Source organism: Hippopotamus amphibius, chromosome 8 (assembly GCF_030028045.1).
Source record: "Hippopotamus amphibius kiboko isolate mHipAmp2 chromosome 8, mHipAmp2.hap2, whole genome shotgun sequence".
Classification (NCBI taxonomy): domain Eukaryota; kingdom Metazoa; phylum Chordata; class Mammalia; order Artiodactyla; family Hippopotamidae; genus Hippopotamus; species Hippopotamus amphibius.
Window position 1 is genome coordinate 75,945,170 of NC_080193.1, and position 16,015 is coordinate 75,961,184.

Consider the following 16,015-nt stretch of genomic DNA (forward strand, 5'->3'; position numbering starts at 1 on the left):
TGATGGCTGGAGTAAAACAGATATTTAGTAAATATCTGTTGAAGGTAGAATGAATAAATAATTTCCAGTAATTAATGTTGACTAGGAGGACTACAAGTGATGTTTATTTACTTCCTTGTACTCTTTCAGGCACATATGAATTTTATTAGTTTAAAAAGGCATTATTTTAAAAATAATGGTACATAATATAATGAAAGGCTTTCAATGTGGCTTAATAGTGCCTATTAACTCTGTCCTGGACAGATCATCAAGTAGGGAAATATGCTTTCAAAAGGCCCTAAAATAAAGAACTTGTAAAAATGGGCTTGACTCAGCATGCAAATTCAGCTTATATTTGACTCCAAAGGATCACTTGATGAAGTGTTGAAAAATATTTGTTAAACCCATCCTAAGTAGCCAACACCATGCTCACTTGGGCAGGAGATGGAGAGGAAGATCATGGAGACGGTCCCAGAGCTCCCAGCAATTGTTATTTATGTGGGGGAACAAGTTGAGCACACAAGGAACAGAGGCCAGTGAAGGCAGGAACCGGGTGGTGCTAGGCAGACTGTGATGAAGGCGGTGACTAAGGGATGGAGGGGGAGTGGTGAGAATGGGGGTAGCCAGGGAGACCTCTGGACCTCGGCTGGGCCAGGAGGAAAAGTGAAACCTACAGGGTAGAACTAGAACATCTTAGCAGGAGAGCAGAAAGCACTTAGTGGGTTCCTCCGCTGGAAGAAGTGGCAGAGGATGTCCGGAGATGAATGTGCGTGGGGACAGTGGGAGGGCACCTGGCTTGTCAGGACCATCAGGACTTTGAATGCAGTTTTTTTTCTCTCTGATGGCTTTTATGAATTTTCTTTATCTTTAATATTCTGCAGTCCTGATACGGGTTGTCCAAGTGTGAATTTATTTACCTTGTCTAGGACTCAGCACACTTTTTCAAACTCAGAACTTGTGTCTTTCTTCCATTCTGAAAATTTCTCAATCATGAATGCTTTGAATGCTACCTCTCCTCCATTCTCTCTTCTCTCCCTCAGAATAGCCTATGAAATGTTACTTGGGTTTTCTTGATTTGCTCGCCAAATGTCTTTTGACTTATTTTTCACATTTTCCATCTCTTCACATTCTGGTGCTTTATTCTGTGTGATTTTCTCAGATACATATTCCAAATCACTAAATCTAAAGTTGTGTCTAGCTAAGACTTTTTTAAATGTAATATTTTTTTTCTATGATTTCTACTTAGTTTTTCTTTGAATTTTTTAAAAATTAATTTCCTCAGCATTAATAAGAAAGGAGCTATCAAGCCATTGAAAAGACATGGAGGGACCTTAAATATATATGACTAAGTGAAAGCAGCCAGTCTGAAAAGGCTACATACTGTATGATTCCAACTATGTGACATTCTGGAAAAGGCAAATTAAGGAGACAGTAAAAAGTTCAGTGGTTGCCTGGGCTTGTGGGGATGGGGGTGGGGGAATGAATAGAAGAAGCATAGATTATTTTTAGGGCAGTAAAAATACTGTGTATAATACCATAATGATGGACACATGTCATTACACATTTTTCTAAACCTACAGAACATACAACACCAAGGGTCGGCTGTAATGTAAACTATACACTTGGGGTGATTATGGCATGTCAATGTAGGTTCATCAATTACAGCAAAGGTATTACTCTGGTGGGGGATGTTGATAATGGGGGAAGCTGTGCAAGTTGCTGGGGGCAAGAGGCATATGGGAAATCTCTCTACCTTCCCCTCAATTTTGCTGTGAAGCTAAAACTGCTCTAAAAAGTAAAGTCAGTTTAAAAAAATGATTTCCTATTCTTATTTTATGAATTTTACTCTTTTCTCTCTTTAAGCACCTTAAACATACTTTTTAAAAAAATAATTTATTGGCTGCGTTGGGTCTTCCTAGCTGTGCACAGGCTTTCTCTACTTGTGGTGAGGCGGGGCTACCCTTCGTTGCAGTGCACGGGCTTCTCTTGTTGGGGAGCATGGGTTTTAGGCACGTGAGCTTCAGTAGTTGCGGTGCATGGGCTTAGTTGCTCCGCAGCATGTGGGTTCTTCCTGGACCAGGGATTGAACCCGTGTCCCCTGCATTGGCGGGTGGATTCTTAACCACTGCGCCACCAGGGAAGTTCCAAACATACTTATTTTTTAAGTCTTCTATATTCTATTATTTCTGTTTCCTCATGTGTCACCTCTCCCATTTTTGTGGGATGCTATTCTTCATACTGGACTTCCCCAAATGTTTTATAATTTTTGTGTGTGAGCTCACCCTCAATGGGAATTATCTTTTGGGTAATGGGGTGGTGGCATTCCCACTAGTGCCTCAGATTAATATCTCCCCTAATTGTCTCTACCTAAGTCTCAAGGGTTCAGTTTCTCAACTTTCTTTCTTAGTTTCTATCATAGACTTTCTGTACTTTGTGAGTGGTAAAAATTTGGACCCCATGTGCAAACCCAGATTATCCTCTGTTTCTAAAGGATTTTATTTCTACTCATGGCCTGGACATTTTTTTTTAACTTCTGAGCCGTAACTTCTTTCTAAACTTCCTGCTGTGTTCACGTCTAAAGGCTTTGATTGTTATTCCCCCATAGTTGTTAAATTAAAACAAACACATCTCCTGGCCATGTGAGTAATAGTCCCTAAAGAACAATATCACCAGGGTAGATATAGAATGACCTAAGAATAACCTATTTACTTATGACACCTGGAGATTTATCTTTCTTGCTCTTGAGATTAAATATATATTTATATTACATATATATGGTTTTATATTTTTACAGCATTTCTGTGTGTTTAAGAAATTTCATGTGATCTTGGGCAAGCTATTTAACCTCTCTATGTCTGGCTTCCTCATTGTAAGACTGTAGTAATGATTTTTTTTCAGAACTTTTATTGAGATATAATTGACATACAATAAACTGCATGTATTTAAAGTGTACAATATGATTTTTTTTTCTTATTAGCAATGTATATATGGCAATCCCAATCTCCAAATTCATCCCACCCCAACCCCTCTCCCGCTTTCCCCACTTGGTGTCCATATGTTTGTTCTCTACATCTGTGTCTCTATTTCTGCCTTGCAAACTGGTTGATTTGTACCATTTTTCTATATTCCGCATATATGGGTTACTAAATGATATATGTTTTTCTCTTTCTGACTCACTTCACTCTGTATGACAGTTTCTAGGTCCATCCGTGTCTCTACAAACGTCCCAATTTCATTGCTCTTTACAGCTGAATAATATTCCATTGTATATATGTACCACGTCTCCTTTATCCATTCATCTGTTGGTGGACATTTAGATTGTTTCCATGTCCTGGCTATTGTAAATAGTGCTGCCATAAACATTATGGTACATGTTTCTTTTTGAATTATGGTTTTCTCTGGTTATATGCCCAGTAGTGGGATTGCTGGGTCATATGGTAATTCTGTTTTTAGGTTTTCAAGGAACCTTCATACTGTTCTCCATAGTGGCTGTATCAATTTACATTCCCATCAACAGTACAAGAAGGTTCCCTTTTCTCCACACCCTCTCTAGCATTTATTGTTTGTAGATTTCCTGATGATGCCAATTCTAACAGGTGTGAGGTGATACCTCATTATAGTTTTGATTTGCATTTCTCTGATAATTAGTGATGTTGAGCAGCTTTTCATGTGCCTCTTAGCTATCTGTATGTTTTCTTTGGAGAAATGCCTATTGAGGTCTTCTGCCCATTTTTTGATTGGGTTGTTTGTTTTTTTGATATTGAGCTGCATGAACTGTTTATATATTTTGGGGATTAATCCTTTGTCTGTTGATTCATTTGCAAATATTTTCTTCCATTCTGAGGGTTGTCTTTTTGTCTTATTTATAGTTTCCTTTGCTGTGGAGAAGCTTTTAAGTTTCATTAGGTCCCACTTGTTTATTTTTGTTTTTATTTCCATTACTCCAGGAGGTGGTTTGTAGTGATGATTAAACAAATTAATTCATGTAAAGTTCTTAGAACAGAACCTAGCCAAGGGGTGGTCAATAAATGCTATGATAATTATTCCTGCTTCTGCTCTGTTCTTTTCTTGACCAGACCTAGTCCATCACTTTTATATACCTCAAATATTTTTCAAATAACCACAACAATTTTTTTAACTTTAGACTTTTAAATTCCTTTCCTCTCCCCACTCCCAAAAGCAAACTCAATACAGGAAATTATTAGATAATCTTAAAAGAAATTCTCTTATAATGAACTGAACTTCCTACACTTGAATATTCAATTCCTGCCAATGCACAATTATAATGATCACTTTAAAATAATTGGCTTATGGTTATTAAGTCCATGAATGATCTATCAGAAATAATCACCTGAAAATATCACAAAAGCTTCTGGTCAAGGGTATCCCAGTTCTTGAAAGGGATTTCTCAGCGTCTTAGTCCATTCAGACTGCTACATACCATAGACAAAGGAGCTTAGAAACAACGGAAATTTCTCTCTTCTCTTCTGGAGGCTAGGAAGTTCAAGATTAGGGTGCTGGCATATTTGGTGTTTTGTGAGAACCCTCTTCCTGGTTCATAGGTGGATGTCTTCTCTCTGTATCTCACATAGTGGAAGTGGCAAGTGAGCTCTCCAGGGTCTCTTTTATAAGGACCCATAGATTCCTTATAGGCGGAGCCCTCACGACCTCATCACCTCCCACAGGCCCCATCTTCTATACCATCACATTGGGGGATCATTTTCAACATATGAATTTTGGGGGCACACAAACATTCAGTCTATGATACTCAGTTTCGGCCCCAAATATTCCCATAGCAGAATAGTAGGCAATCGTTAAAAAGACTGAAGGATTTAAAGTGTGCTGAATTGGAAAACCACCAAGAGATACAGGACAGTATGTACATGCTGGGGCCCTGCCTAAGTAAAACAAAGATACAGATGTGGGCGTGTGTGTGGGTGTGTGCGCGCGTGTGCCTCAGCATGAGAGAGAGAGAGAGAGAGAGAGAGAGAGAGATTATGTATAGAGAGAACATTTCTAGAAGGATACACATGAAACTGTTAACAGAGGTTATGTAAAATGTTTTTGAGCAAGGAAGTGACAGGTTCAGGCCTGTGTCAGCAGGCTCACAAGGCGTATTGCGTGGGATGGGGTGGGGAGGACTGGAAGTAATTGGGAGAAACTGAAGCCAGGAGACCTGTTTAAAGGACGTGGCAATGGTACAGGTGAGAGTTGATGGGGGCCTATTCTAAAGCAGTGAGATACACTGAAGAAGGAAAAAAGAAATTAGATTTATTTTTGAGATGCTTCCAGTGGTACCCCCAGGGCCTAGCACAGTACCTATACCTGCTAGATGCTCAAAAATGTACAGAATGAATGGTCTCCTGTGTAGAAGACTTAGAACACCAGCTCCTACAGCCATCTGTTGGGCAACTCAAGACACTAATCCCACAGACCTTGTGACCCTCTTCTGAGTTTGCTCACCCAGCCCTGGGCTCTGGGAGGCAGGGTCAGGGGACAGGGTCCACAGGCAGATAAAGCCAGGGCCCATGTTTCTCTTGTGCCCCTCTGGCCCTGCCCACCCAGGCGTGCAGCACTCGTTCCTGCCCTGCCCCACTGCCCTCGGTCCACCATGCCCCCCACCAACAGCCTGCCACACTGCAGGCGCCCTCTGAGCTGGGCTCTGTGCATATGTGGTAGGGAAGGGGTGTCTCCAAAAAGCCATGGGCCTGGCCTCCCTCGGGACCTAAGGGGAGACAGGAAAACTAATGGGAAAGGGGGAACGAGACCCAAGGAAATCAGATATAACCCTGCACACACATACACACTCACGCATGCACATGCATGCACCTGCCATCATAACACTGTGCACTTAGGGAGTGCTTAAAATAGGTTTTCTACATGCGTGAGACAATGAAGGAGAGTTAGCAAGAGGTTAAGGAGTCAGGACTGCGGCACATGAGGAGCGGGTGCAGGAAAGAGAGCTGATCCTCTCGAAGAACAGAACATTCAACGGACACCTCTCCCCCAAACCCTGCACATGCAAAAGCTCCACTGGGAGCCTTCGGTGGTCGGGGACAGTGAGGGGAGGAGGGAATAACTGCATTTATTCTGGTATCTTCGGAGTTTAATGTGGCATCTGGTTTATAGAGTCCTGCTCATGTTTGTTGAATGAATGAAGGGGTATGTGGATGGATGGATGGATGGATGGATGGATGGATGGATGGATGGATGGATGGATGGATAGGTGAATGGGTGGGTGGATGGGTGGGTGGATGGATGGGTGGATAGATTGGTAGATGGGCAGATAGGCGGATGGGTAGGTGGATGGGTGGGTGGGTGGATGAGAGATCAAGTCTATCTGGCTTCAGAGGCAAAACTGAAAGCATAGTTTCATGGCAGTCAGAGGACTGTGGTAGACAGCTCTCAAAGCTGGCCCTCAGCGATCCCTGCCTCCTGGGATTCATGCCTGTGTGTAATCCCCTACCTTTGGGTGCAGGCTGTACCCGATGACTTCCTCCCAACGAGTAGAATGTAGTGAAAGTGAAGGGATGTTACTTCTGTGAGTAGACTACAAAAGCCAGTGACTTCCATCTTCCCGGACTCTTTATTGTAAGACAAGCTGGTGACAAGCTGCCACAGCGGAAGGGCCCTTGTGGGGGCCTCGGGTCAACAGTCAGTGAGGAGCTGAGTCCCTCAGTCCAAGAGTTCACAAGGAAGTGAGTGCTGCCCGCAAGCTCGGGGACATGGAGGGAGATCCTTCCCCAGTGGAGCCTTGAGCCATGATCTCCGTCCCGTGGTGCCTGGAGTGCAGCCTCGGAGGAACCCTGAGCGGAGAACCCATCTAAGTTGTGCCCAGATTCCTGACCCACAGAAACTGTGAGATAGCAAATGTGTGTTGCTTCAAGCCACAACATGCTAGGTTAGTTTGTTGCCAGTAACAGATAGCTAATACAATGGCTGATTTGAGTTTAATATAAAAATAGACAGTCTGGCAGTTAGACTTGGCAAATGATGGTAGGGGTTAAGAGCCCAGGTTTTGGTACTGATTGGATGGGGTTTGAATCCTGGATCCCCAACTTACTAGCTGTGTGGCTTTGGGTAAGATGATCAGCTTCTCTGAGCCTCTGTTTCTCTGTCTTTAAAATGGGCATAATTCTCTGCTCATAGAGATAGTACAAGGATTACATAAAATGATTATGTAAAGTAATAATAATAACTACAGTAATAGTAACAGAGCAAATGCCTCACAAAGCAGTGAGTGTCCCGTACCTGGAAGGGATGGAGCTGAGTCATGATGTCACGTGCAAGAAGCGAATGGAACCCTGGAGGACCACAAGCCTTTTCCAAGTCTCAAGTCGAGTGCTGTGTGGCTGCCTGGCCAAGACCAGGGGATGGGGAGGGGAGGTGTCAGGTGCCCAGGGACCACCAAGCTTACCTTGCACCAGCTGCTCCAGGCCTTCACCGTGGATATTGCCTTTCCTCCTGCACAGCCTCTGGGTCAGGTGTGTGGCTGCCACCCTGGCTGGGCCCATGGGACCCAGGAAGGTAAACATCCAGGCAGGAAGTAATTGTCACAGGCATCGGGCCAGCACTGGGTCAGGCGGGTCTGAAGGTCAGGAATGCTTCCCAGGGAGCCTTTTCCAGGAGAGGCCAAGCCTCTGGCTGAGGGCTCTCTGGGACAGAGTGGAGGGCTTCCGAGCACACCGGCCTACTCTGAGACCCCAATAGGACACAGAGCAGGAGAGCAAGAGCCATCCAGGAGGCTCCAACCCCCAGGAGCTCCTCACTGGCAGGTAAGCAAATGGTTTTGTTTTTTTTTTTTTTAATGAAATGAGAGGAAACAAGAGCTGGAATGGGGGCTGCGTCCCAGGCAGCATAGGGAAGACCCCAGGCAGGTGTGTGAAGGAAGAGGCAGCCCCACTCACCCCTTTATTGAGAGAGAGCTTCAAGAGAGGAAGCAGCCCCAGATCTCACCATTCTCCCCTCCAGGACTCAGTTTTACTGTCTGTGAAATGGAGTAATGATTCCTTCCAGGCTCCTCTCCTGTGAAGGCTACAGGAGCAAGTGAGATAATGAACAGGACTGGCTACAGAAGTTGCAGGCCTCCATGCAAAATGAATAAGGGGGCCCCTTGTTCAAAAATTATTAAGAATTTCAAGAATGAAGAATTTTTAAATTATTATTATTTTTTTTTAAATATTTATTTATTTATTTGACTCCCTTGGGTCTTCATTGCTGCACGCAGGGCTCTAGTTGTGGAGAGCAGGGGCTACTGTTTGTTACAGTGCTTGGACTTCTCATTGCGGTGGCTTCTCCCTGTCGTGAAGCATGGCCTCTAGGCATGCGGGTTTCAGTAGTTGTAGTGCGTGGGCTCAGTACTTGTGGCACCCGGGCTTAGTTGCTCCGAGGCATGTAGGATCTTCCCGAACCAGGGATTGAACCCGTGTCCCCTGCTTTAGAAGGCGGATTCTCAACCACTGCACCACCAGGGAAGTCCCTTAAAATTATTAAGAACTGCAACAGCAGAGCGTTAAACTAAGTGAAGGGTCCTTCTAAGGGCAGCGCCCTGTGTGACTGCACAGGTCACATGCCCACGACTCCAGCCCTAAAACATAAATGCACGTGCTAAACAAACTGTGATTACTCTGTGCCCATGGCTCAAATCTCAGGGTCAGGAAGCACACCTGGGGAACAGAAGTCACCGCAGTGAAGTGACAGCTCACTGCAATGCTGCCCCACCGCCATCCCCCCTGCGGCTCAGGGTCCCATCTCAGAGGGCCCCACCCTCCCAACCTTCCAGACGTGCACCCCCAGCTGGCATCAGGCCAAAGCCTGGAGCAATTCAAATGTCTGGAGACACGGTTTCCTTGGATGTGGCAATGGTCATTGTTCTTTCTGAGCTTTGGGATGTTCACTTGCAGCAACACGGATGGATCATGAGATTATCATACTAAGTGAGGTCAGCTAGACAGAAAGACACATGCCATATGCTATCGCTTTTATATGGAACCTAAAAAAATGATACTAATGAACTTATATACAAAACAGAAATAGACACACAGACATAGGAAACAAACTTATGCTTACCAAAGGGGAGGAGGGGGGAGGGATAAATTAGGAGTTTGGGATTAACATATACACACTACTATATTTAAAATAGCCAACAAGGACCTACTGTATAGCACAAGGAACTATACTCAATATTTTATAATAACCTATAAGGGAAACGAATCTGAAAAAATATACATGTATGTATAACTGAATCACTTTGCTGTACACCTGAAACTAACACAACATTGTAAATCAACTATACTTCAATTTGGAAAGAGATCTATTGTATCAATTGCACTAGCAAAAAAAATGTTAATAAAATAAAATAAAATTTGGGATATTCACACAGTCTCTGGCTAAACAGAACTGGGACTTGTGATTCCTGTACTTCTAACAGTTCTGCCGAGTTCTGACAATGGTAATTGGAAAAATGCTTATGTTAAGGCTGGTGGGAATGTCCCAACGCACCCACCCCCCAATCACATCTTTGTCCTCCCCTTCCTTTCTCCCTCTCAGCTTTTGCACTCAGATTTTCTCTTCCCTTTTCACTCCTGTCCTGGCTGCCCTTGGCATTGCTTAGCCTTGCAGCAGTAGAAACCAAGATCTCCAGAGGTGTCTTAAGCTTTCTGGCCCACGAGAAAAAACAATAGACCATCTTCCTTGACCACACTCTCAACTCCACCCCTTCCTGGGGTCCAAAGGGTCTTGAAAAACCTCTCTTGGAGGGGCTTCCCACAGGAAAGGCAAGGGTCACACTAGTGACAGTGACCAGAAATGGAGGAAGACCATTGCTTTAAGAACTTGCCCGTGGAAGACGTCACCGGCCTCCACAAGCACAGCCCAGGAAGCTTATACCGGTGGACAAACCAGCCCAGAGGCTGGAGGAGGCCAAAACTCGCCCTGCTGGCTCCACTATGGACACCGTAGCCACTGTTTGTCTCAGCAGTTAGCAAGCCCGCCAGTCCTACATCAGATAGTCCATCTCCCAGGACGGGTCCTTTCCCCACCTCCGTGAGCCCATTGGCTCCCTAAGTAGGGGTCAGCGCTGATGCTCTAAGGTTACCCCAGCACCACGCTACAATGACAAAAGTCCTTCCTTTGTTCTTTCATCAAATAATCGCCAAGCACCTGAGGCAAGTGAGGGTTTGGAAAGGGGCTGGGGGCGCATATGGGACCAAGGTGGCCCTCAGGCTGCCAGAGGAGAACCAGGATAGAGGCCCCTCTTCCATAAAGGAGGCACAGATGCCCCCACCCACGCAAGGACAGTTATGGGGTCTTGGGGCTAAGAGGCGTTTTGGCCAACTGAGCAGGAGTTACATCTCAGCCTGAGACTGTGGGCTATTTCTTTTCAGAGCCCCTCTTGGCATCTTCAGGGCACTGCTGGGGCAGAGCAGCTTGGCTGCAGGAGGAATTTTCACCTTGGCCTCACTTTCTACCACTTTGGAGCAGTCAGGCCCAGCGGGTGGGGCTCTGCCTCTGGATCTAGAGGACTCTGACTCCTTTCCTTGGTTGACAGCGGTTCTTGAGGCCCAGCTCCCTGGGAGATCAGATTGGGTCTGGGCAAAAGCCTTGAGCACTAGAGGGGCATATGCCTGGAGAATCGCTTAATGGGTTTCCTTTGGGAGAACAGTTCAGGCAAGCTGATTAAGGACGTGGGTGTCTAGGAACCTGGGTCAGGCCACCTCTCAATCTGTCTACCTTAATTGGCCTTACCTTTGGAATGGAAAAAAATGGGGATCATTGGAGGGATATCAGGGAGGCCTGCATGGAGGAGGTGGCCTTTGAGCTGGGCATCACTAAACAACCTTACATCACTTCTTAATTATTTTATGAGAGGAGAAGAGCTGATGAATAGAGTTTTATGTATTATGAAGTAAGTCTCCTTAACTTGGAAAATAAGGTAGTAATTTTTCTGCACTTAACCCTAATTGAACGTTGCAAGTTCTTTAAATAGCTCTCTTTTACTGAGAGCACATTCCCAAGGAAGGGACAGCAGGGTTTTAATAAGGTGAAATGGGAGCCCCACAGGGCCTGGACCTGAGGAAGCAGGAGGCCTGTTTAAAGGATGTTGATGGAACAGGTTTGCTAGAGCAAAGGGAAGGTGGAGGGGGGTGTCCCCCATCCATGAGTCCTGGACCCCGAAGTTCCCCAGATATCTCAGCAGGGGCCCATATGGCCAGCATGCCTTAGGGCGCACCCAGGCCTCACTTCCACACTCCAGCACCAGCTGGCTTTGTCTCCAACGCCTTCACTTTTGGCTGGAGGTTTGTGCACCAGCACTGGTGTCTCCCACAGCTAGGAGCTCTGAGCAATCATCCAGGTCTTTGAGGAACTTAAAATGGGACCTTGATTCATTATTATTTAATGACTATGTTTCCTATCAGAAATAAACCCTTCAAAACATAGGCTTTCCAGTGGACAAGCAGCTTGGACCATGCCTTAAAAGGCTTAGAGAGGCTTGGGAGCCCCTGGGGCAGGGACCTGCTGGGATGAGGAGGGCAGGCAAGCTGAGCCTGAGGACCTTGACCCCAGCTCCGTCTGGAAGTGGCAAGGGTCGGTCGTGGATAGCTGACTCAGGGAGCATTGTTCAATCCCACGTGCTAGTTTGTACGACCTGCATATTTCTCCGTATTTCAATTCACTGTGAGAGTGTGCTCATCCAGCCACTCGGTGTTTGCGGCACGCTTGCCCTGGGCCAGCAGCAATAAGATGTGATAAGATGGGCAGAGCCGCTGCCCTTCTCCCAAGCTCCCCACCTTCATTCCAGGCCCCTCAGCTGCCTCCGCCCCTTTACTGCTGTCCAAATAAGTAAATTACAAAAACCCAGTTTCCTACTCACAGCTGATTCATTTGGCTTTCTTGAGCCAAAACAGATTCCCATTAAATCCCACTAATGGGATGAAAGCTTCTAAGTATTTTAAATTTATAAAACCTTGGCATAATGGGCTTTATTTTTCATGATGCTCTCTAAACATAAATCCGCTCATGAAAGTGAGTACATCTATACAGATATTTTTGCTCTCATCTGAGTGACAACATTCCTTGACGGATTCTTGAATGCTGGAGGAAAGCCCTCTTTTCTGCCGAGTTCCTTTTTAGGAAGTTAGCTTTGAACTTAAAAATGATTTTAAGGTTCTTTGTTTCTGGATTAAAAAGACATCTGGTCCATGGACAATTTTTCCTAGTGCCTGAAATATCCGGGCAGTCGCCTGGAACTTTCTACAGTTTCTGGCTTCTTTGGAACTGCTTCAGAGTCAAGATCAAAGTCACCTGCAGTCAGCCAATATGGGTTCCAATTCAAGGGTGACAGGGAGAGATTCCAGCTCAGGGTCAAAATGAAGCCATCTTCATGCTCAATTGAAGATAAACAGATCCACCTGAGCTATGTCTGGGAAAACATTATTATAGCTGATTTGTGTATCCATTGGCCAAATATCACAGAAATTGCCAAAGTAAAGTAGCCTGGGTAGATGTGCAGCATCTTTTAATGGTGGCCACAGAGTGTGGAGGCCAAGGTGGCACTCGTGTAACCAATGGGGCCCAGGCTGGGTCAATATCTATCACTTTACCAGAGCCAGGCTGCCTCCACCATTTGCTGGCTGTGTGACTTTGGCTGAGTCAGTTAACCTCTCTGAACCTCCACATTCTCTACTGTGAAAATGGAGGACTTGGAACATGGACAGTAATGATCATATAGGCTCACCCTGAGTGTTCAGTGAGACGATGAATGAATGGATGATGAACTACTCAATGAGTAGAGTGTGGTTCTCACTACTGTTATCCCAATAGGCCTTGAGAAAGAAAATGGATTTTTTTTTTTCCAATGTAGGGGTTGACTTTGAGTAGCAGGGAGAGGGAGTTCCCTGGTAGTCCAGTGGTTAGGGCTCCATACTTTCACTGCCAGCGGCCCAGGTTCAATCCCTGGTCAGGGAACTAAGATCCCACAAACCAAGCGGTGCAGCCAAAAAAAAAAAAAAAAAAAAACAAAGAAAGAAAGAAAAAAAAGTAAGTAGCAGGGAGAGAATCTGTCAGCTCACATAGTTAGAGAATTGAGCACAAAACACGAGTGCATACACGAGAACCCTCAAATGTGAAGAGAACGGGATTCCTTTGAAGAGTTGTCCCAATCTGCCTCAAGGGCTCTGAGCTCCTCCAACTTTGGGGAACTCCCCTCCTCAACGCCATCATTCACGCTGCCTGCGGTCAGCTAGGAAGACCACACACTCAGCAGTTTCCCTCAAGGTGCCAGCGCATTAGATTCAATGATTATTTTCCTCCAGTAAATATTTCTTGGTAAGGGGAGGCATTGTTTCTGGCAAAAACCTAATGCTCCAACATTTTTTCCTTCCAGTTTTATTGAGATGTAATTGACAGGCAACACTGTGTCAGTTTCAGGTGGACAGCATAGTGATGTGACTTCTGTTAGATTGCGAAAGGTTTATCACAGTAAGTTTAGTGAACATCCATCATCTAATATAGATACAAAATTAAAGACATAGAATAAAAAATAGTTTTCCTCGTGATGAGAACTCTTAGGATTTACTCTTAACGACTTTCATATACAACACACAGCAGTTATATTTATCATGGTGTACATTACATCTGATAACTTCTAGTTTGTATCTTTTCAACACCCTCATCCAACTCCCCCTCTCCGCACCCCCCACGTCTGGCAAACACAAATCTGATCTCTTTTCCTATGAGTTTGTCTTTTGTTTTTGAAGTATAATTGACCTACAACACTATGTTAGTTCCTCTTATACAACATAATTTGATCTATACATTTTAACATGATCACTGTGATAAGTCTAGTTACAATATGTCAATAGGTATTATATACTTACTGACTGTATTCCCCATACTGTACCTTTGTACCAACTCATTTATTTTGCAACTGGAAATTTGTACCTCTTAATCTCCCTTGCCTATTTCTTTCCTTCCCCTACCTTCTTCCTCTCTGCAACCACCTGTTTGTTCTCTGTATCTATAAATCTGTTTCTGTTATGTTTGTTCATTTGTTTCATAGATTCCACATATAGATGAAATCATACACTATTGTTCTTTCTCTGATTTATTTCTCTTAGCATAATAACACTCTCCAGATCCATCGATGTTGTCACAAATGGCAAGATTTCATTTTTTATGTCTGAGTAATATCCCATTGTGTGTATGTGTGTATATATATATGTATATACATATATATACACACATACCAAATATTCTTTATCCATCTGTCTATTGATAGGCACTTAGATTGCTTCCATATCTTGGCTATTGTAAATTATGGTGTAATGAACATAGGGGTGCATACTAGTGCATATTAGAATTAGTGTTTTCATTTTCTTCAGGTAAATATCCAGGAGTGGAATTCCTGGATTGTATGGTAGTTCCATTTTTAATTTTTTTAGGAACTGCATACAACCCCACCAAGAGGGCACAAGAGTTCCCTTTTCTCCACATCCTCATCATCACTTGTTATTTTTTGTCTTTTTGATAATAGCCATTCTGACAGGTGCTATCTCATTGTGGTTTTGATTTGCCTTTCCCTGATGGTGGTTAGTGATGTTGAGCATCTTTTCATATGTCTATTAGCCATCTGTATGTCTTTGGAAAAATGTCTGTTCAGATCATCTGCCCATTTTTTAATCAGGTTGTTTGGGTTTTTGTTTTTTTTTTTTTTTTTCATGTTGAGTTGTGTGAATTCTGTGTATATTTTTATATCCCCTTATGGGATATATCATTTGCAAGTATCTTCTCCCATTCAGTTGGTGGCCTTTTCACTTTGTTGATAGTTTCCTTCACTGTGCAAAAGCTTTTTAGTTTGACACAGTCCCATTTGTTTATTTTTGCTTTTGTTTCCCTTGCCTGAGGAGACATATCCAAAAAAATATTACTAAGGCCAATGTCAAAGGGCTTACTATGATTTCTTCTAGAAGTTTTATAGTTTTGGGTCCTCCATTTAAGTGTTTAATCCATTTGGAATTTATTTTTGTGCATGATGTGAGAGAGTAGTCCAGTTTGATTCTTTTGCATGTAGCTATCCAGTTTTCCCAAAACCATTCATCGAAGAGGCTATATTTTCCCCCATTGTATATTCTTTCCTCTTTTGTTGTAGATTAATTGCCCATACAAATGTGGGTTCATTTTTGGGCTCTCTATTCTGTTCCATTGATCTATGTGTACTATACTGTTTTAATTACTGCAGCTTTGTAATAAAGTTTGAAATCAGGGAGTGTGATACCTCCAGATTTGTTCTTCCTTCTTGAGATTGTTTTGGCTATTTGGGTCTTCTGTGTTTCCATACAAATTTTATAATTATTAGTTCTAGTTCTGTGAAAAATGCCATAAGTGTTTTGATAGAATTGCACTGAATCTGTAGATTGCTTTGGGTAGTATGGTCATTTTAACGATATTAATTCTTCCATTCCATGAACCCAGTATATCTTTCCATCTTTTTGTGACACCTTCAATTTCTTTCACCAATGTCTTATAGTTTTCCACACACAGGTCTTTTACCTCCTTAGTTAGATTTATCCCTAGGTGCTTTATTCTTTTTGAAGCAATTGTAAATGGGATTGTTTTCTTAATTTTTCTGATAGTTTGCTGTGTATAGAAATGCAACAGATTTCAGTATATTAATTTGGTATCCTATAACTTAACTGAATTCATTGATGAGTTCTAGTAGTTTTTTTGTGGTGTCGTTAGGATTTTCTATGTATAGCTTCATGTCACCTGCAAACAGTGATAGTTTTGCTTCTTCGTTTCCAATTTGGATTCCTTTTATTTCATTTTCTCATCTTATTCCTTTGGCTAGGACTTCCAATAGTGTTATTAAGCAAGGGCTTGCTGCCTCATGCACACAGAAGCCAATACTCTGGCACTGGCTTTTGATAAAAGAGCTTTATTGCAAGGTGTCCCCACAAGGAGACAGGAGGCAAGTCTCAAATCTGCCTGCCCTATCCAGGGTTTGGGGTGAAATTTAAGAAGTTAGGGGAATTTCAAA

The 16,015-nt window shown here is 43.4% G+C and overlaps 1 long non-coding RNA gene across 1 annotated transcript in view; it reads left to right on the forward strand.

Annotated features, from left to right (window-relative positions):
* The first annotated feature begins 7,607 nt into the window (after nt 1-7,607).
* Nucleotides 7,608-16,015, forward strand: part of LOC130859441 (uncharacterized) — a 36,798-nt gene continuing 28,390 nt past the window's right edge. The window contains exon 1 of the long non-coding RNA XR_009055200.1: nt 7,608-7,754. This is a non-coding gene — a long non-coding RNA (uncharacterized LOC130859441). The remainder of the gene's footprint in view (nt 7,755-16,015) is intronic.